Here is a 21,752-nt window from a genome sequence, read left to right on the forward strand (position 1 = left end):
TCTCGGATCTATCCCGACCCTCACTCAATTTCATAACAAGTTTCTTGCTTGAATGGGTGTTGTGCCCGCTAAACAGTGCTACTCTATATCCTCACGCCGCTCGTCTGGGATTCCTTGCAATATTCGAGGGCAAGAACATGCCTGTATCCGAAGGCATTGCGTGTTTCTCCAGGATCTCTCTCCTGCTCCGGCTGGAGAGAAGAGGGGAGATACGGGCAGAGACACTTTAGCCTGGCAGAGATGTGGCTCTGATGGCTCAAAGGTGACCTGCATGTTACCCTCCAGACTTCAAAACTTTTTCATCACTGATTAGCTGCCTGTTTACTGTACAGCCAGGCTACAAATTTCATTTTATTTTCTCCAGTAGACTCCGATAAGAAAATCCTGTGTACTGTGTCAGAGGCAACGTGGAAATTAACCACCCCCCCCCCCCCCGCTTCTTTTCGTTTCAGTTTGGTTCCAAAACCACTAACCACAGGTTGGTTTAAATTGCTCATTTTAAAGTGCCACTCCCCTCCCCCACACCCCACTTCTGACGTACTTTCACCCAGTAGCGAAAATAGCGAGTTTTCTCTCGGGCTTTAAACCGTTCCTAGCCGCGTTAAGCCCCTGCTCCTTTGCTGCATGTTTTACCTCCAACTGACGGAATGAATAACTGAATTGAAATCGGGTTGGGGCTGGGGGGAAGGGGGCAGCGCTAATGATGTTGGGATGATTGAGAAGGGGAAGAGTTGCTGAAATATACCTATATAATAGCCATCACTTTTTAGCCATTCCAATGTATCGGCAGTTAGATTGTTCCGGCTTATTTCGATCAATCGAGTCAAAATGCTCAAGAAAGGCTCTGTGGCCGATTCAGCCGGGCTGAAGGAAAGAGTCCCTCGTTGTGTGGGTTTCTTTGACACAACACTGCAGGCGGAGTCTGGCTTCTCTCTTCTGTAGCGCTCTCTGTGGACTCGCGGGGTTTATTTTGGCTGGATTACATCCATCTCGATTTTAATTCAGTCATTAACTACAGTTAATTTGTGTGTGTGGGGGGGGATTGTTTTCTTAGGTTATAATTCGCTTCAGTTTGCGGGTTGTGAAAGCTCTGGTGGAAAAGAGGATTAGTGAACAATAATACACAAGTTCAAACCCCCTGTAGTCTCCTTTGACAAAGCTGTTGGTTACACAAGTGGCTTTAAAAATAGAGAAAGAGCGAGAGTACTAAAAATACAGCTGTGAAGAATATAACAAATACATTAATGTGTGTGAGAAATGTATGCCCTCTTCCTTGACTACAGATCCCTTTAACTTAAACCGGTCTCCTTTGCAGAGGTTCACAAGCTTGTTTCATATCCAATTGTTAACCGTTATTGCCAACTTTCGACTTGTTTCTCGCAAACACTGGATTTAGTGTCATAAATGTCGGATCTTCTGTTCAACACAGATCTTCTGTAACCCTTTGGAAACTGTCCCTGATACTATTATCCCCAATCACCTGAAATATGTTCTGACCTTCCTCCCAAGTAACATTTAGGGCTAAGCAGGGGGATTCGAGTGCCATTTGTTTAATGAAATAAGCAGACATAGTCAATTTAGTGTGCTGCCCATTAACACAAAGCCCGTGTTTAAAGCGAGTAAGTCCAGGTTCTCCCACTGTTGTTGAGTGTCAGAATGTGCATTAATTAAATCGGGCTCTAGGTGAGATACAGTAAAGGTCACTTTGGTCGCTATCAAGGGATGAAATGCATTCTTTTCCATGCCATGTTTATGTAACTTAATGTACTTTAAAACTTGCTGGTAAATTTAGGCCAGGCTGATAAGCAGAGGAGTTATTAAAGGCTACCTGCTGTGCAATTCCCCCCATGTCTCTTATCCAAGCTCCTTTAAAATATAATGTTATCAAGGCCAGCCAATGACAGGAAGTATTTCCACTCTCAAACAACTGTGACATTACACCAGACCGATTGATTGGGGCGACACGAACACGCAGGGGATTTTCAGCCTGTTTGGTAGGCTCCTTCGAGTTCCCCTTCCCTTTACAAATCCTTCTATTCAATAAGTACAGTTAGAACCTAATATAGTCTAAAGTCTCAGCTAGGCAGATACACACACACACACACCCCATACTGCAAGAAGGTAAAAATCCTTAAAAAAAAACTCCCCAAAACTATCGATGTTGTCCTTCCTCCAGTGCAACACTGACCTCGGTTACAGCCAGCCAGACCGAATAAGCGACTAGGAACCGAGTTCTGCTTGGCTGGACTTCAGTGGAGCAGGTGCCAAAGGATTTGACCCTGGTCGCTTTCTCTTCTTAGGATTTCTACCTCCCCCGTGAGTACCTGGAAAGACAAACGTTTCTGAGTCTATATCCCAAGAGTTGACCCCACGGGGTTACCCTATAGGAGAGGGAGTCGTCCCCCCCCAATTTTTTTTCTCCAATACGTTTTCAAAAAGGGCAGCGAGTTGTTGCAGACGTGGGGGTCAGAGCTCAGCAATGGGCGCGAGGGCTTTTGGATATTGGCTGCCGAGGGTGAGAAAGCCGCGGGTGTGTCACCACCCCACGAGCGAGGATCCCCACGAGCGAGGGGAAAAGCCCCTTTCCAAAGGCTCAGACCTGGGTGCCTAGCCACGCCTTCGGGGGGAGGTTGGAAAGGAGAGAGGGGTTGGCTGCAAGCCGGGCTCCGGTTCTGTGGGCGGCTGGGGTTGTTTGGCTCCAGCCATGAAATCCAGATCAAACGCTGCCCTTGAGCGAGCTGCTCAGCGGGTTCCCATTGTGCCCGTCGGCGAGTCACACTGGGCAGGAGACGGTTCCCCCCAGCAGCCGGGGGACTCGCGGGGGATGTGCTTTTGGGTGATTTCCACACGGACGTTTCAGCCCGAGCTACACAAACAATCCATCCGCTTACAGAAACCAAACCGGCTGTGTTAGGCCAGAGAGGTTTTTCTCTTCATGGAAACTCCGGGCTCCCTTGTCTTTGAGAGGCTGGAGGTGTTTCTATGGGAAAGAGAATTCTGGAGGCTTTTTTTCTTTTGAAAAAAATAAGATTTTTTACAGTAATACACGTTGGGTTCTTTTTCCTTTTGCCTTCTGCTTTCTGAGCCTTTCCGCTGCCTGCTGGTCACTTTTCAAGCTTTTCTCCATAACCATGAGGGCAAGAAACTTTTTTTTTTTCCTTTTTAAGTTGAGATTCTCATGTTATTACCTGGCTCCAGGAGCTGGGACTTCAAGTAAAACAGTCCATTAAAATGCTGAGAGTTGCATCTAGAGGTCATTTCTAGCAGCTCTCACCCACCCACCAATCACACTGAAATCAAGGGACTTTTGCTAAATCAGGAGTGTGTTAGAAGTGCTGAATCAAGCCCGAGGAATGCAAGGCCAGCCCTGGATTGATCCAGCACAGTCACACAGCTTTAAAAATCATTGTCTTCGTTTGGTAGTTTTCCTCCCCAGTTTTTCCTCTTCTGGGCACAACTTTTTAAAAGTTATGATGTTAGCATTACTTCGTGAGCGTTGCCCCGTTTCAAAATCTCCTGTCAAAATGATTGACTATGTCAGTTTCCAAAGCAGTGGTTTTTTTATTTTATGACAGCGTTTATTTTTTACACAGTCCAGATAGAAACTATAACCTTGTTTTCTCAAATCAGTTGTATGAAAAGTTGGTACAGCTATGCCTTTGTGGAGGATAAAATTGCAACGAAAGCATAAGCTCTACACATTTTGGAAAATGTAAGGGAATAGTCCTTCCCCCATGGAAGTCAAGGTAAATAAAGGGTTGATGTTGCAATTGCCTGCGGCTTTCATTCCTCCAGCACTTAGAAACCACAGTCATAGGTGCCTTATGAAATGTGAGACCTGATTCTGGCATCCTTGTTCTTTATTCCACAGGCTGTCAAACTGATTTCAATAAGACTGTAACAGGGTCTCCCCAAATCTGGCAGGAGACCCTGCCTCTGCCTAAACTTCCCTTTAATGTCAGTTATTCACCAGCTCCCAGTCCTATCAGGTCACTGCAGTGACTTAGCCCTCCAGCTAAGTCCCAAAGTCCACCACTTCCAGAGTTCAACTCAAAGTCCAATGTAAAGCTAAAACCAAATCTTTCACCCAGACTCTTCCACTAGGTACAGCTCTCCCTTTTCACCTTGGCTTCAGCCTTTCCCTTCACTTTAATCCACCCCTTCCATACTTCCTCAAGGAGGAACACACCCACCCTCTATTATGAGCTCCCAGCCTGAGAAACCCTAAATTTCCCTGTCTTCCTTTCCCACAGCCTCTTCCTATTCACTCCCAGCCTGGTCTCTTCATTGTCTCTCTCTTGGCTGGGCCTCCTGCTCAGACAGAGCATTCACTTGCAGATCTGCTTTCCCTGGAGTCTCCCTCAGCGTTGTCCTCCCTTTGACCATAGATTTCTCTTATATTCCAGCAGGCTTATTTTGTAAGCCTTTATTTTGATATGGTTAGCTCCTTTGAGGTGTCGTCCTGAATTTCTTCTGTCTAAGGCACTTGTTCTCAACCATGTGGCCCTTGCACACTTTTTCTCCGCTTGCGGAGCCCATACTACACACATCACCAAAAACATCTTTTCTCATTACAGATCAACACTTTGGGGATGCGCATAGGCCCAGATTCAGCAAAGCACTGAAGCATGTGCAGATGGATAGATCCACTGAAGTGATGAGACACCTGTTTAAAGTTTAAGATGTGCTTAAAGTACTTTCCTGATTCAGGGCCATAATGCACAGGAAATTCCCCTTGATGAGCCCTAACGTACAAATCTAACTTACAGGGAAGTGTGGGTAAATCTTCCCAAAGACCCTGTTGGGAGCCTCAGCCTCATGGCCACAGGCGCGCCCAACTGCTCTGCAGAGTGATATATACCTAAATATAATCTTTCAGCCCCTTGGAGCCAGCCAGGATTAACAAGGTTCAAGTCAAGTCAAGTCCCAGCAGTACACCTCTCTCTCAATACAACATGCTCAGCTATGACTTCTCTATCCCTCATTCCAAAACCTTCTGAACACAATTTTTCTCCCCTTATTGGGCTGAAGATAAAAGGGGAATCTTTTGATTGCTGCTGTATTGCTGGAAAAGCACTAGCCTTTTTCCAATGGCAATTTCAGTTAAAAAGGGGGATAATGCAAATTAGCTAAGGCTAGTGCTAATACAAAATGCTAATGCCTGATCCTACTAGCACTGAGGTCAATTAGAATTTTGCCATTGACTTAAATATAGTTAAGAGCAGGCTGTAACAGAAGGAGGGGACTAATGTCCAGATCTTTGTGTTTCTGCAGAGACATGGCTTATTGTATCATCAACTCAGAGAGAAATATCTCCCAAGGTTGGAGGGGATTAAGGCTACACAACCACTGGATACCTGTACAGACACAGCTCATCCCTCGCTCCTGCCTTTTATGATTTTCATCCCACTCCCATATGGTACATTTGTGCCATCGTTGACTTCAATGACTTCTGTATAAATGTTAATACTGATGGTCTGATATGCCCCTTAGTTATCTGCAGTGCTAGAAGCAGAAGCAGCTCCTGTAACGTAGGTTGTCGAAGATGAGGAGCAGAGCACTGTCTCTGGTAGGAGTGGAATGAATATTACAGAACAGATCTAAATGTTTGAAAAGACTCTTAAATTAACTTGTCATTCTTCTGTGATTTTAAATTTAACCTCATTTCATTTTTGCATGATATTTTCTTGTTCAAGTGAAAAAGTAAGACAGTTTATCTTGCTTCCTGGGACTATGTATCATTTTTTACTGAGTCTAATAGCAGTATGCCTTGAACCTAGCAAGTCTATTGTCTTGTGATCTCTATTAATAAGGTGTGGTGGTTTGTTATTACTTCTGGTTTTGTCTCTGTGAATAGTTAACACACACTATTTTCTTTGTATTTTGGTGGTGGGAGCTTTGGGGATTTTTTTAATTTCATATTTACTTCTTTGTTTTTATGGACTTTCTACTTGCATCTATTTGCTACCTTCCACAAATTTTATATATAGAAGGGGAAAATTCTGACACTCAGCTCTTGGTGGGGGTAAAAATATGCTTAGCTCCTTCAAGGCCTAATTCTGAATTTCTTCTATCTAAGGCACCCATTTGGTAATTAGTATCTGGGTACCTCATGATCTTTAACATATTTATTCTCACAATGCCCCGAGGAGATAGCACTTCCTTATTATCCCCATTTTTACAATGGGGAACTGAAGCACAGAGACTAAGGGATTTGCCCAAGTTTACACAGGAAGTCTGTGACAGACGGAGCAGGGAATTGTATGTTGGTCTCCCCAGCCCAAGGCTATCACTCTACCCACTGGACAATCTTTTCTTTCATTCTTCCTTGAGCATCCAAAACTCCCATTGATTCCAGGCCATTGGAATACTGGCCAGTAGCTAACTTTGGTACAGTCTAGTAGTTTGTTTCTCTTTGTAAAATAGAGAAGAACCATCTCATAGGGCCCAATCCTACATCCACAGAAGTCAATGGCAAAACTCCCACTGACTCCAATGCTGCAGGATCAGCCCCATAGTGACCTTAAATATAATGAAACTCCATTAGCAATGAAGTAGAATGAACATCCAAAACTGGTTACCTGCATTGCAATGTACAAACCACTAATCTAGTTACAATGAACTTCAAATTAGAGAAAGAGTCTTCTATGAAATAAATGACTTCACAATTAGACAGTTCCACAGTAGTATTATTTACAATTAAAACAGAAAACGATGACTTGCCCTCACCATCTGATTTATCCCACACGGATTTTATTTCTGTTAGTTCCCTATACAACCTGTTTATTAATTATTAGTGGAGAAGATTTTAATTCAGTCTTAATCACTTTACTAGATAAAAGCCCCAGTAGTGATATCAAAGACACATAAAATACTAAAGCTATTACAGCCCATTGCAATCCTTATCAAAATGATCAACTTATAAAGGGTGTTACATCCAGTACAGTGAGATTATATTCTTCCCCCATTCTCACAAATCATTCTCTAGAACAGGTTCTTTATTATTATTCTTGTAATAGAAGCAGATACCAAATACCCAGTAAATGCCAATCACACCTTAATTATCCTTATTGCCAAACTAATAGTTTTCTCCAAGCAAAAAGGTCACGCAGATATCATGCCCACCCCACCCCCCTCTTTTTTAAACACTTCTAATAAGGAATATTTTCAGGACAAGTGGAAACAATTTACTGTAATTATTATACCTCACTAAGAAAAAATAGTTTCTGTGTAGAAACGGCTAAAGAATCATTACAGGAGCTTTTATTTCCTATTTCTCTGCTAGGAAAAAAATAAATTAGTATAGCAGGTTGAACATTTTCCAATGTAATGTTTTTCCCATTGGAAAACGCCAATTTGTCAAAATCTAAAGATCCAGCAGGGACATAACTATTTCCACAAAATTATGCTTTTGTGGGAGGGGAAGCCCAAAATGAAGCATTTGAAGCAGAAACATTATGTCAACATTTTCAGAATAAAACACTTCAATGTTTCATTTCAAAACGACTTATCAATTATAAATGCATTTTACATGATCAAATATACTGTACAATTAAAAAGTCAAAATCAAAAATAAATGTTTAGATTTTATTAAAACAAAACATTTTGATTGAACAGAAACAAAAAAATTTGCAAATTTTGTTTCACAGGAAATTGAGACATTTTGACTTTTTGTTCCAATTTAGGATGACATGAAATTTAAAAATATGGGAATTTCCTACACAATGGAAATTCTGAGTTTTGACCAGGTCTGGAAGTGAAAGACTTTCTGAATCTGGAATGAAAAATCAAAACACTCAAATCACATATTAAAGACTCCAGATTTAACAGTTCAGAATAATTGATATGGACCTCTTAATAACGCTTACCTCTCATTGCCATGAAAAGAGTAACTCTTATGTCAAAAAATCCAGATATTGTGCACAGGCGACCATGGCTGCGAATCTGATGGTCAGACTAATTACTATCTCACAACAAAGCTCTAATTACATGCCTATAATTTCTCTGAATAATATATTCAATGCATATGCTTCAACTACTGTTATATATTAAATATATTCAGAAGATTAAATCAAGCCTTTAAGACAGGAATATGGGCTGAGAAAAAAATAGGATATTCCTACAAAGGCTGCAATTTCGATTGTATGTATGCTGGTTTGACTTCCTGGACATTAGACTATGAAAAATGTGGCTCATCTCACCTGATTGGCTTCAATTTTAAAACAAATTCAGCTGTCTCCTTCTTGAATTGGCTAGTAAAACTTTCTTCTCTTTCCTTCCCTGCAATACAAGTTCATCTTTGCCCTCATTAATAAAATACTTCTGTGTTCCTGTAAAGACCTGGAAATTAGCCCAGGAAATACTGAATGTGCCATCTGGTTACCCTCTCTTATGAGCCCAACTCAGGGAAATCCAGATTTAATTTCCGGTATCACTGATGTAAACTGTAATACTGGAAAAACATTGGGATTTTGTGTTTAACTGATGTACTGGGTCCAATTAGCATATTTCTCTCGTTTTAGCAACACATTTACAAAATCTTCCTCGTTTGTAGCAATAGTCAAATACAATAACAAAAACATAGAAATGTTTGTGAATACAAGTGCTGAGTTCAGATCATTAGGATTCTGATAGTGAAACCTCTTTATGGCACAGATTGTGGCTTCCTGTGTGTCTGTACAGCACCCAGAGTAGGGCCTTGATTCTGATTGGGGTGTATGGGTATTTCTGTAATACACACAAGTAAATAAAAATAAAATTAAGTGGGCCATATTATTAGTTATTTGTGGGTATTTGTACAACTGCTGGGTATTCATCAAAATGCTTGCAAATCTTGAACCCGGTTAACTTAATCATAAATTAATTCCAGAAGTGTGTTATTCGTTGTACACTATCCTCCTGTTTCAGTCATCCATTAAGAGAGCAAAAACAATACCGTGTGACTTCGGTGAGCCACCAAGCCACATGAGTTAGTAGCAGTTTTCTAACTACTATGGACTGAAAACAATTCACCCAGACTATTCAATAAATACTTATGAGTAATGAATACATTTGAGGAAAATCAGGATTGATTCACTAATGATTCAGTAACAAAACAAGGGACTCAATTTGTAATGAATAATTATTCACAGCAAATAGTTTGACCAGCACTACTTATTTGCATGCATATACAGTTAAAACATTTTTTATTAATGACAATACAAAAATTAACACAATTTAGTTTATTTGCCATCAATTTGATAGGTTTCTAGTGGGACCTCTCTATCTGATCTTGATAAAAAATTCTTATATTGCCACTAACCCTGAATGGAAAAAGGTGAAGACCAACTGGGAGCAGGACACTGGTAAAGAAATATACATAGAAAACTATAATCGTGGAGTCTCCTGGGTTTCCAGTAGTTGAGAATCTGGGCACCAATGTGGTTAAAATCTTGGGACCTGAGTCACTGCTCTGTTACACCAGATGCCACTGAATTGGCATACACCTGATAGAGTGGAGCTGCAAATCAAGCCTATATTTTTATTTTTTCCCAATTCCAGAAACAGGCCATTTAGCAAGTTGCAGGAATCTGGGTAGCAACAAAAAGGGTGCAGAGGGGTTGCTTTCCAGGAGCCACAGGGCTCCTGAGAGAGATTAAAAATAAGTCTCACTCCTTTGCTTTGTAAACTCTGCTTTTGCCTGAGTCTGTTTTTCTCCTGCTTTTGACAGCTCTGATTTTCTTTCTGTGTGATTTACGGAGTGCTGTCATTTTTCTGCTCTTTACTTTCACAATCACACATTCAAACCTGATAAAGTTCAAGACCCCAAATGCTTCTGCTCTCCTAGATTTACAGGGTCTCAGCCTCACTGCATCCCGAGCAGCAACAAGTCTGATTGAATCCTCATGGACTCTGCAAGGAGGAGTTAGCAGAGATAAACTCAAAGCCCTGAGAGAGACTGAAAAGGTAGTTTCCATCCAAGCAATTAACATCCACATCAAGACAGTCATTCACAACTAAGATTTCACAGGTGAATCACCTCTTCTGAATCACCTCAGAAGGCAACTGTTAACTTCCTCTCAGTGTTCGTGGTTTCATTTACATAGCTTTGTATTGTAGTTAAATAGTACATATGTTTCCGTGCATGTAAACATATGTATTATAGGCAGATTGGTACATGAATACAGTAATATCCATTTAATTCATTCAATCAGTACCAATTTTTATCCTTTTAATTTAATCAAGATGCAAGCACAAACAGTTTGTAATACAAATAGTTTCCATCCTTTATATTGATCTCTTTTGGCAGGTGTTATTATGTTGCCTTATCACTAGTAATAATGAACTGTGTTTTTATTAATAAGGAACACCAGCATTTTGAATAAGAAAAGAGCCTATGGAAGGCCTTGAAGATAAAATATGGTTACAATTAACAGCATATTATTCCAATGTTACTAACATGTTAAGAGCTGTCATATGCAATTGAATATCTGGGATAATTATTTCAATTAAAATGATATAGACTAGACTGAAATAGAAGACAGTGCTATATTCAAATTTATCAGAATATGTTGAATTTTTATCTTGAAGCACTTCTTATTCTGGCAAAACTCCCATTAACCTTAATGGGCTTTATGCCAACATATAAATATCAGGATCTAGCCTATAAATAGCAAGGGAGATGGAAATAACTTCAACATATATTATTTCCAGTATTGTTCATATAAATAGATTTATGCAACACTTTTCTCTGCACCAGGTTTTTAAACAAACAGACTGGTAAGCCAGACTTCAGGCAGACACATTCAAGGACAATTATTTCCAGAAAGAATGATGCTGACAAACCAGCCAATTGTACAGATGCTGTGAATACAAGAAACCAGGAGTTTTGCAGATTATATTTTTAAATAAGGATCAAGAAACTATATGCTTGTCTAATTTCAGAAACTTGTCATCCTTAGATATTCATGGAGTATACAGGCATCTTGTATATATTTTTCTTACTGATTTAATACATTAAATATTAATTTAACTAAATTAAACTCAGTTTAAAATGACATTTAGTTAATCCTTTCATGTAGCCACATACATACTGGTTTAACAAAGTTTATCTTGCACTGGTATATTTAGTTAGATTGGTGTAAAAACTGTGTAGATCAGCCCTTGAGGGGAAATAATGAATCTAAGTTAATGTAACTCCACTGACTTTAGTGGAATCAGTCCTGACTTATGCCTATATAAATGAGAAGAATCAGGCCCTCCGACTACAATGGAAAATACCTATGAGAATGATAAGTCTTGATGGTGAAGCAGTTGTGACATTAGTAGTGAGAAGTAGTCATTATCTCTCAGGCCTAGATCCACACAAGTACTTAGACTCCTAAATGCAAGACTTAGGTGCCTAAGGGCTTGTCTACACTTACCGGAGGATCGACGCTGCAGCAAACAATGCATCAGCAGTGGATTTAGCGGGTCTAGTGAAGATCCACTAAATTGACCGCCAATTGCTCTCCCGTCGACTCCTCTAACTGGTCGAGAAGAATCACGTAGTATGGACCTCGCGGTAAATCGATATAAGCTACATCAATTTTAGTTAAGCTATTCACATCACTCAAATTGCGTAGTTTAGATCGACTTTTCCCTTTAGTGTAGGCCAGGCTGAGGTTTAGGTGCCTAAGTGCAATTTTTAGATTCCACTGTGATCCATAAAACTCCTACCTAACCCTGTAGTCACCTAAACTCTCTCAGAGCCTAAGTTTTCAGTGTAGAAGTTCCCTAAGTTTCTGCCTCTGGGCACATGCACTGCTGCCTTATTCTAGGCATCTGGAGATTTATCTTCTGCCTAATCCCCAACAACTGGGGGAAGACAGGTGGGTAAATGTCTATCTGGAGGGGAAAGGGATGCTGATTTGGTAGGTAGGCTCAGAGGCCACTTACAAGATTAGGTCCCATGCCCGGCTATCAGAGGAGCAGGGCATGCCCACTTCACTGCTTTTAGCCCAGTGGTTAGAGCACTCAGCTGAGATATGGGAGACCCAGGTTCAATTCCCCACTCTGCTTGAGGGGAGGAAAAAGATTTCTGCAGGAGTCTCACACACCTTTGAGAAGAGTGCTCTAACCATGGAGCTATGGGATAATCTATTGTGGGGCTCCTTCAGTCTCTCTGCGGAAGCTGTTCCACTTTGGATAAGTACTCAAAGAATCACTGGACCACAGGGAGAGAGCGTGAAAGGGAATGACTGTAGTGCGGTGGTGAGGGAATCCACATTGGAGACCCAGTGTCCAGTCCCCCTGCTCCAGTGACGCTTTCATTATTTACACATCAAACAGCTTCCACAAGCGAGATTGAGGGAGCTGCACATCATCTCATAGCTCAGTGGTCAGAGCACTCTCCTGAGAAGTTTGGGAGGCCCCTGTTCATAATCCTCTCTCCCAATCAGGCAGGGAGGGGAATTAGACCTTGGTCTCCCACATCCTAGGCAAGCACTCTAACCATTAGGCTGAAAGTTACAAGGTGGGCTCTGCTTCCTACTCCTCCTGCTGCTTTGTGTGCAATGGGGGAGGCGCCCTATTCATGCCACAAGAAACAATGTAGGGCCTTAAGCTGCATAACTCCAGGAGAGGGGCTACCAGTTATAGAACAGAAGCAGAGAGAGGCACCTCCAGCAACCTGGACTTAGGTGCCTATCTCCGAGAGAGGGCTGGGACTTAGAACACATCTTTCTCATCATTTCCGTTTGGCTTGCTTAGGCAATGCGCCACCCAGTGGGCTGGCTTTTATGGATGGGATTCTAAGGCAACTCTTTCCCCATTCATCATATAGGGAACTTAAGTGCCTAACTCAGGCTTTGTGGATTGCAGCATTGTTCTTGTGATTTTCTAGGCAGCTGAAAGTTAAGTATTGCAATCTCAGCATCACAGCACCTAAGACTCTTTGTGGGTCTGGGCCTAAGTGCATTAGGAACTGAAAAGTCAGCTATACTCAGCTTGGTCAGATGGTGCTCTTGAGCAGAAAACCTGAAGTCCCAGCAATGATTCAGCAGATGTATCCATGGTGCATCCTCAGGCTAACTATGACAGTCAGAACACTGAGTCCCTCACCTTCTTAACACTGAATCCAGCCAACTTCCCCGTGTAGACATTTTCCTTTCTGACATACAGTGCTGCACCAAGGTAGGAGACTGAACAGGGAAGAAAAGAAAATCCGTAAAACAGTTATATTCTCTCTCTCCTATGTAGGTATGTCTAAAGAGAGTACACATGATGGTACGATGTGCTAGGAAGGTTTTATTGTCAGGCCTTTCCAATGGCTGTATTCTCACAAGGGATGAAGTGTAGTAAGTTATGACAGTTATCTCAACAACGGAGGTAGATTAAGGTTTCCTGGGGCCCTGGGCCAGAGAAAGTGGGGGGCCCCTCCCCAGCCCTGTGGTCCTGCCCCCAATCTGCCCCTTCTGCCTGTGGTCCCACCCACAGCCCCACCCCTTTCTGCCACTTCCCTGGGGCCCCACCCCTGTTTCACCCAGGGTCCCCCCCATTCTGCCCACCCCACAATCGATTTGCTCCTTTCTGCCCCCCCTCACCCCCCAGACCGGGGAAGCTCTGTCCCCGCGTCACGGCCCCAAGGCTGCAGCAGGGAGTGAAACCTCCTCCAGTCCCAGCTGCAGTGGGGCTTCAGGTGCTGGGGCTTCTCAGACTCACAGATATTAAGGTCAGAAGGGACCATTATGATCTAGTCCGACCTTCTGCACAACGCAGGCCACAGAATCTCACCCACCCACTCCTACAATAAACCTCTCACCTATGCCTGAGCTATTGGAAGTCCTCAAATCATGGTTTAAAGACTTCAAGGTGCAGAGAATCCTCCAGCAAATGCCCCATGCTACAGAGGAAGGCGAAAAACCTCCAGGGCCTCTTCCAATCTGCCCTGGAAGAAAATTCCTTCCCGACCCCAAATATGGTGATCAGCTGAACCCTGAGCATGTGGGCAAGATTCACCAGCCAGTTACCCAGGAAAGAATTCTCTGTAGTAACTCAGATCCCACCCCATTAACATCCCATCACAGGCCATTGGGCCTATTTACCATGAATAGTTAAAGATCAATTAATTGCCAAAACCATGTTATCCCATCATACCATCTCCTCCATAAATTTATCGAGTTTAATCTTGAAGTCAGATAGGTCTTTTGCCCCCACTGCTTCCCTTGGAAGGCTATTCCAGAACTTCACTCCTCTGATGGTTAGAAACCTTCATCTAATTTCAAGTCTAAACTTCCTGATGGCCAGTTTATATCCATTTGTTCTTGTGTCCACATTGGTACTGAGCTTAAATAATTCCTCTCCCTCACCGGTATTTATCCCTCTGATATATTAATAGAGAGCAATCATATCTCCCCTCAACCTTCTTTTGGTTAGGCTAAACAAGCCAAGCTCCTTGAGTCTCCTTTCATAAGACAGGTTTTCCATTCCTCGGATCATCCTAGTAGCCCTTCGCTGTACCTGTTCCAGTTTGAATTCATCCTTCTTAAACATGGGAGACAAGAACTGCACACAGTATTCCAGATGAGGTCTCACCAGTGCCTTGTATAACGGTGCTAACACCTCCTTATCTCTACTGGAAATACCTCGCCTGATGCATCCCAAGACCGCATTAGCTTTTTTCACAGCCATATCACACTGGCAGCTCATAGTCATCCTGCGGTCAACCACTATTCTCTCCTCCTCTGTTACTTCTAACTGACGTGTCCCCAGCTTATAACTAAAATTCTTGTGATTAATCCCTAAATGCATAACCTTACACTTCTCACTATTAAATTTCATCCTATTACTATTACTCCAGTTTACAAGGTCATCCAGATCCTCCTGTATGATATCCTGGTCCTTCTCTAAATTGGCAAAACCTCCCAGCTTTGTATTATCTGCAAACTTTATTAGCACACACCCACTGTTTGTGCCGAGGTCAGTAATAAAAAGATTAAATAAGATTGGTCCCAAAACTGATCCCTGAGGAACTCCACTGGTAACCTCCCTCCAGTCTGACAGTTCACCTTTCAGTATAACCCGCTGTAGTCTCCCTTTTAACCAATTCCTTATTCACCTTTCAATTTTCATATTGATCCCCATCTTTTCCAATTTAACTAATAATTCCCAATGTGGCACCATATCAGATGCCTTACTGAAGTCTAGGTAAATTAGATCCACTGCGTTTCCTTTGTCTAAAAAATCTGTTACTTTCTCAAAGGAGATCAGGTTGGTTTGGCACAATATACCTTTTGTAAAACCATGTTGTATTTTGTCCCATTTACCATTGACCTCAATGTCCTTAACTACTTTCTCCTTCAAAATTTTTCCCAAGACCTTTTCTCCCACCTTCCCTGCGCTTCTGCAGGGGACCAGGGTCACGGTGCTGGAGCTTCTCCCGCCCTGCCCACTCCATGCTTCTGCTGGAGAGCAGGGTTGGGTGCAGGGGCTTCCCCTGCCACCCCGTGGTTTCTGCTGGGGATGGGATGGGTTGCTGTGGGGGGGGCTTCCCCCACCCCACTGCTTTTGCCTGGGATGGGGTGGGGGGCGGCTCGGAGGGGCTTCCCGCACCCCACTCACTGGGCAGTGGAAGCCAGGGACCCCCAACTTGGCTGGGGCCTCTGGATATGGGCCCTGTGGGCCCAGTGCCTAATCCGCCACTGCTCAAGAAGTCTCAATAAAAGCTTTATGCAGTATTCTACCTGCAGCACACACATACACCAAGTATCAGATATTCTGTTCTTCTTCGTCTTTGCCTTATCTTGTCAATCGGTGTCAGCAGCCCTTGTTCTTCAATTCCACAAGCACATCTTCCAAGCTGAAGCCAACCTTCTTCATATCCTCCTGTAACATCTCAAACCACTCCCTGTACTCTTTGGCCAACCTATTCTGCATCTCACCATCTCACATGATCCAGCCATCTCTGCCAATGTTCCCTCAGCTTTTCCATGATGGACGCCACCTGCATCATGGCTCATACAATTTCACCGCATAGCCTAACAGCTTTCGTCTCACCCAGCGTCCACCTGAGCATTCTCATTTTGGCAGTGTCAAGTAATTGTTCGCTCTTCCTCCAAGGTGAGCATTCTAACCTGCACATCATAGCTGGCCTAATCATGGGCTTATACACTTTTCTATTTAGTTTCCTTGGCATATGCTTATAGCAGAGAATTCCCATCAACTCCCTTTATTTGCACCAAGTGCACTTCATGCAGCTTCTAACATCCACATCCCCATCATAGTTCAACACTGAATTCAGGTATTTGAATTGTTGCACAGACTTTAACACTACACTGTCTAGTTTTACTGGCATCTCATTACCTCTCTATGAAGCATTATATGTATTCCATCATTTGTAGACTGTTTCGTAAACTGCTTTCTTCTAATGCAGCCCTCCAACATTCTAGATCCCTTTCCAATTTGTATTTATCTGTGCAGCACAACAACATCACGTCATCAGTGAAAAGCATGCTTCCATGGAGCCTCTCCCTTAACTGCTTGTGTGCGGGTGTCCATTACAATCACAAATAGGAATTCAGCTGATCCTTGGTGTAGACCAGTGGTTCTCAACCTGTTTATCATTGTGGGCCACATATGCGGCGCACAATGTGTTACGTGGGCCACAGGTTGAAAACCACAGTGCCCCCCCAAAAACCACCCATAGTCCCCTATGCCCAGTGCCCCCACCCAGAGCGGGGCTAGGAGCAGAGCCCTGGACACAGGCCAGGCAGCAGGCGGCTGGACCACAGGACCCCGCCATGCAGGGCCGGGCAGAAGCCGGACCTGGACCCTGCTGTATGGGGCAGGGCAGCAACAGGATCCAGACTCCTCCACGTGGGGCTGGGCAGCCAGGACCCAAGTGCCGCAGCACGTGGATGGGCAGCCAGGACCCCTGACACTGCACCAGGAGCAGAGCCCCACCTGAAACCTGGGGGTGCTGCAGCACCCCGGCAAACCACTAGTTCCCAGTGTCCCCCACCCCCTCACTGCCCAGAGCCCACGGCCCACAAACCTATCCACAGCCCTACTCTCCCACCCCCCTGCAGTACTCACCAGCCCCCTGCTGGCGGGAGCGCTAGTGCAGGCTCCAAGCCGCTGTCTCCACCTCAGCCAGCCCTGCCCGAGTTTTTTTTAGCACACAGCTGCAGTCCAGCTGTGTGCTAATTGGGCCACATGCAGCCCACAGGCCATGGGCTGAGAACATCTGGTCTAGACCTACCCTCTCAATGAATGACTCACTGGAGCTGCAGTAGTTTCTCACTACTGTTGTGATACCCTCCTGCATGTCAATAGTCTGAACATATGTCTCTGGCAGATTGCACAATCATAAGTACCACCATATTATTTCTCTAGGAACTCTGTCATAAGCCTTCTCTAAATCTACAAACAATAATGCAGGTCCTTGTGTTTTCCCCTATACTCCTGCAATATTTACGCTACAAACACTGCATTATTTGTTGGCCTTCCAGTCAGAAACCAGACCTGATTGTCACTTAGTTTATGCTCCAGTTCCCCACGGAGTCTTATCCTGATAATTCTTTCAGGTATTACCACCCTGAAATAATATCAAATATCCTATTTTTACCCCATGTTAAATGGAAAACTGAATGCAGAAAGGTTGTCTTCGAGGGTAGAGAAAAAATATAATTAGGACATTTTAAAACCATCTAAATATTATATAGAATACATTTTCCCTTCATAAAGATGCCATTTTAAAGTCAAGTGTCCTGAGATTTTCTAGGGCTACTAGCCAGTGGATGCATGTAAACTAGAAATTTTCTTTGCTAATGGTAAAAAGCTCCTATTTGTAACCCTGAGAAGTTATGAGATATCACATTTTTAGCTAGTTCAGGAGTGACTATTGGGCCTCAGAGCAATGTAGTTTTAGGGGAGTGAAATTCCACATTTGGGAGAGAAAGGAGAAAACATTTGTCTGGCAGGTAGATTTTTTTTTTTCTTTTTTAAGTGATGGATGTTTGCAGCTCACAGCTTTGGAATGCTAGTAGCCAGGACAGAGGTGGCTCACTGGGCAGCATGCAGGTAAAGTGGTCAAGGTGCATTGTTAGAATTTCACAGGTAAATTCTCCAAACATTCTTTCTGTACTGAGCATGTTCCATTCTGGGGTTGCTGGGGCTGATCAGGACTTTCCCTGAAATTGCTCCTCCCAGCAGCCATATGTCACTGTGCTGCTGCACAAAGGAACGGAGGGCAGAGAAATTGTCTCTCCTGTGCTCTCAATGTTCCTCCTGCTGGTGTCCAGACAGCAAGGAGGAAACAACCTGACATGAATGTATCGTGATGAGGAGCTAGTCCAATGTGTGTGGGGATGTGGGCCTGGGATGGGGAGTTTAGACTGGATTGGGATGAGGACAGGCCGGAGGGGCCAAGGACAGAAGAGGTCAGGATTGGGAAGATGCGTGGGAACAGGGGCAGGAGGGTCTGTAACCACGAATGTACAACTCCCCCCAGAATCTGGAATAGAACAAAGGATTTTTGAGTCTCAACACTCCTCTGCTGTCAGCAAATAGTTGTGAAACCCACTGTCAAAGTGTGTGCCTCATCTCCTTCAAGAGGCTTGCTCATGTTAAGATGACAACCTACTACTGCTATGAGTTAGCTCAAGTGACGGAGGTCTGTCCTTTAGATCTAAAGTTTCTAACCCTGTTGAACTATGTGGGAGTCCATAAGATTCTACAGGATGGAATTTCTGTTTTTTCTGTTTGCTTTTTTAAAAACTAGGGAACTGAAGAATGAGGCAGGAGTCCTGTGCAAATGATAGTATGTGATCATGTAATTAAAGACTGTACCATAAAGCACACACACAAGGGGACTGAATTAAGGTTTCATGGACAACTTTAATTCTGACATTTCCTAACTTTTGAGTGGTTAATTTTGCAGTCTTAATGTTCTTTTAAAGAAGTTTTTGGTATGTAACATATATACAAAATTGTGTGTGTGTGTGTGTGTATGTATATAAGAGATCATGATAAGATAATTCCATTCCCCAGATATTTGATGTGGGTCAGGCAGGAATAAGCATTGGCTCTTAAATGTGATTGTGGATAAGTCTACATTGCAATTAGAAGACATCGGCGAATGGCCTGTCCCAGCAGACTTAGGTTTGCGGGGCTTGGGCTAAGGGGCTGTTTAACTGTGGTGTAAACGTTTGGGCTCGGACTGTAGCCAAGATGTGGGACTCTCCCACCTTTCAGATTCTTAGATCCCGGGTTCCAGCCGAAGCCCGAAGGTCGACACTGCAATTAAACAGCCTCTTAGCCTGAGCCCCACAACCCTGAGGCAGCTGGTACAGCTGCTACATTTTCATTGCAATGTAGACATACCCTCTGAGTCCAAAAAGGGAACTTCAGCTCTGTTCTGATTTTCACTCTAACTGCCTTTAATATGTGACTGTCATTCTTATAATTCTTGTCTATGGCCTATGCGAAGTTTTTAAACTGGAAATAAGTATTTGAAATCCTTACTTTTGATACCTTTCACAGAATGACTGAATGACTCTTCCTTTAGGATACGGCTACACTGCAGATAAACACCCACAGCTGGCCCACATCAGCTGACTTGAGCTCACGGGGCTTGGGCTACTGATTGTAAAATTGTGGTGGAGGTGTTTGGGCTTGGACTGGAGCCTGGCCTCCGGGGCCCTTCCCGCCTCAAGGGGTCCCAGAGCTCGGGGTCCAACATGAGCTTGAACATCTACATGGTAGTTCTGCAACTCCGCAGCCCGAGCCCCATGAGCCCAAGTCAGCTGACATGGGCCAGCCGCACATGTTTAATTGCAGTGTAGACATACCATAAGAGGGCGTTTTCAAAACCAGTTCATTTTCACCGTGCAGGGGTAATTGCTTTCAAAGAGCGGGAAAACATACTTTGTTTGCTCCTGTGAACCTCCTGGGTTTCCAAAAACTGGCATATCATATGCAAGTGTTTACTGTAACAAAAAGCTTAGTGAATAAGCAATTAGTCATGAGCTGTGATTGCTGCACTAGAAGTTTTCTAAAAACGTCGGAAACAATGATTCAAAAATAGCAAATCTTAGCCGCTGTGGAAGATAAAACACATTGGGCATGAATCTATAGAAGATAAAGAATCAGAACGTATAGAGCTAAATAATAATGGGCCAGAAATCATGTTCTCTTTACTTACACAAATAGGCTCATTGACTTCAGTGGGACGACTCACCAAAGTGAGCAGCTTTGGCTCTATAAAAGCTTATCTCAACATTAAGAGTATTTGTGGTACACCAGCTGTCTTTAATTACATTCAAGTGTTAATATTACAACTAGCTAAATCACAGGTAAAGTATAAAGTGGTCTTCATACATCAGTACTTAAGGTAGAATTATTTTACTGCAAAAAGGAAATTATTGCAGACATATTTTGATCGTGGAACATTACTTATGGTTCCCAGTATTTTAAAATCTGAATGCTACAATCTTACTGTACAATGGACTAAGTTATTTTATAACTTCTGTGCTATTTGGAAAACAAAATACTACAGTGTTTGGCACACAAAGTTCTAACAAGTGGGTATCAAATTCCAATGGGAGTTTTGCTGGAGAAATGGCTGCAGGATTTTACCTAATGAATGTAAATGCTGTGATAAAATACCTTATCCTTTGCTTTATAACACATCAGTGTCAGACTCAGATTCATGAAAACATTCTAAGTAGAGCAAGTTGGCAGTTATATAGTTACATCTTAGTAAAAATGTGAAAGATGTGTTTCTGGAAACGTGTTAATTAAAAATACACTTACCATCTAAATGCACAATATCTACAGTACTTAGAAACAGCAAGGGCTTAATTACTTCTGTTGATGTCAGTTATTCATTTGTGGTTCATCAAGCTGTAAAATAGTATAACTTATTGACTGCAATATAAACTGGATTTGTGCCCATATTATTCAATAAAAACAGTACACTGCAAAAACAATACAGAGACGAGATCAGTTGCCTGGAGTTCATGAGACAGTTATATCATCTATGAAACGGAATCAATATATCCTAGCTGCTGTTCATTAAAAGAGAGCTCAGTTACTTGCTTGGAACTCATGGCGGATTCACAAAGGCACCTGGGCACTTAAAACCCTAAATTAGGCTCCACTGCAATTCACAAAACTCCCACCAAACTCTGTAGGCACCTAAACTCACTTGGTGCCTAAATAGTCAGGGTAAAAGTTTCCTAGGGACCTAAGTTCCTGCCTCCAGGTATGCACACTGCTGCTTCATTTAAGTGTCCTCTTCCCTGCCTGATCCCTAAAGCGATTCACAACCTGGGGCAAGAGAACACCTGTTTACCTGCAAGGTCATATCTGGTAGGTGTGCTCAGATCGTGTCCCATTGAAAATGGCTACCCTTATAACTTTCACCTCAGTAGTGAGAGCATTCACCTGGCATGTGGGAGACCAAGTTTCAATTCCCCCCCTCTGCTTAAGCAGTGGGTGGATTTGAACAGGGGTCTCCTACCTTTCAGGAGCATGCACTAACCACTGGGGATATGGGATATTCAGATTTGGGGCTCCCTCAGTCTCTGCTGTGGAAGCTGTTCCACTGTGGATAAATAATGAAGAGTCATTAGAGCAGGGGAGCTGGACTCTGAGTATCCCACATGGATGCCCTAACCACCAGCTACACAGTCATTCTCATACTTGCTCTCTTGCTGGCCCAATGACTATTTAATTATTAATAATTATCTATAATTAAAGTGTCATTGGGCCAGAGATTTTCCAGGCACCTA

The sequence above is a fragment of the Chelonia mydas genome, chromosome 2, assembly GCF_015237465.2.
Source record: "Chelonia mydas isolate rCheMyd1 chromosome 2, rCheMyd1.pri.v2, whole genome shotgun sequence".
Taxonomy (NCBI): domain Eukaryota; kingdom Metazoa; phylum Chordata; order Testudines; family Cheloniidae; genus Chelonia; species Chelonia mydas.